At 42.2% G+C, this 987-nt stretch overlaps 1 long non-coding RNA gene across 1 annotated transcript in view; it reads right to left on the bottom strand.

Annotated features, from left to right (window-relative positions):
• Positions 1–11: 11 nt before the first annotated feature.
• The window catches only part of LOC106012919, a 21,443-nt gene continuing 20,467 nt past the window's right edge, over positions 12–987 (bottom strand). The window contains exon 3 of the long non-coding RNA XR_001185194.2: positions 12–157. This is a non-coding gene — a long non-coding RNA (uncharacterized LOC106012919). The remainder of the gene's footprint in view (positions 158–987) is intronic.

Here is a 987-nt window from a genome sequence, read left to right as displayed (position 1 = left end):
ATCTCGCATGTGACCAGTTTCCTCTCTAGGGCTTTTGTTAGGGACCATGTCTGGCATTGATATGTGAGCGTTGGAAGGAAAATGGTGTTGATGATCTTCGCCTTTGTGCTCATGGGGATATTGGGATGTTTCAGGAGAGGGCCACACAAAACAAACCCTGTAGAGGAAAATGAAAAATAGAAAAGTAAAAACATGGGGCCAACCAAAAATAAATAATAAAAAGTAGAATAGTACAATTCTTTAGGTCCTAGTGTTTAAGCTCTCAGACTGGCAACCGTACGATTGAGGGTTATATTCCTGTCAGCGGCCTGACGTTGTGTCCTTGGGAAAGGCACTCTATCCAGCTTTTTTTTTTTTAGCCAGTGGAAGATCTTGTCAGTCTGGTAGGGTTTGGGCGCTTAATCAGCTGCTTGCACTGTATGTTTCACGGGAAGCTGGGAATGTTTCTGAGTGTTCTATGGTCTGTTGGGGTGATAATGTAGTATAAAACGCATAGAGCTTGCTGTCGAGCGGGTTTTGGAGCTATACAAAAATGCTATTTATCATTATAATCCAACGCCACCAGACCATTATAAAGGAGACACTCGAAACCAAGAAGTGGGGAAACACGGGCTTAAGGTGGACATTATGGTATAATGTGGACCGACAACATCAAAGTATGGGCTGAGACAAATATATGACAAAATACACGAGAGAAGCTTGCGACCGTAAATAATGGCGGGCCATTTTACGTCAACGTCCGAGCCGGAGATGACACCTCGCTATCTCAGAGGTAGAAAGTTCTATCTGCTCAGTACCTCGATTTTAGAAATGTGACGTAAAACATTAGAGTTCTAAAACATGTCAAGCTTTTTCGAATGGAATTATTTGAATATGTTGATAACGAACATTTGGCTTCTGACCTCATGGTATGAGTAACTCAAAATGACTCCGAATAATCGTACGATTTTGATCGAGCAGGGTGTGTGTGTGTGTGTGTGTGTGTGT

This window comes from Aplysia californica, unplaced genomic scaffold (genome assembly GCF_000002075.1).
Source record: "Aplysia californica isolate F4 #8 unplaced genomic scaffold, AplCal3.0 scaffold00563, whole genome shotgun sequence".
NCBI lineage: Eukaryota > Metazoa > Mollusca > Gastropoda > Aplysiida > Aplysiidae > Aplysia > Aplysia californica.
The sequence above is the reverse complement of the archived record's forward strand: the minus strand, read 5'-3'. Positions and strand labels throughout refer to the sequence as shown.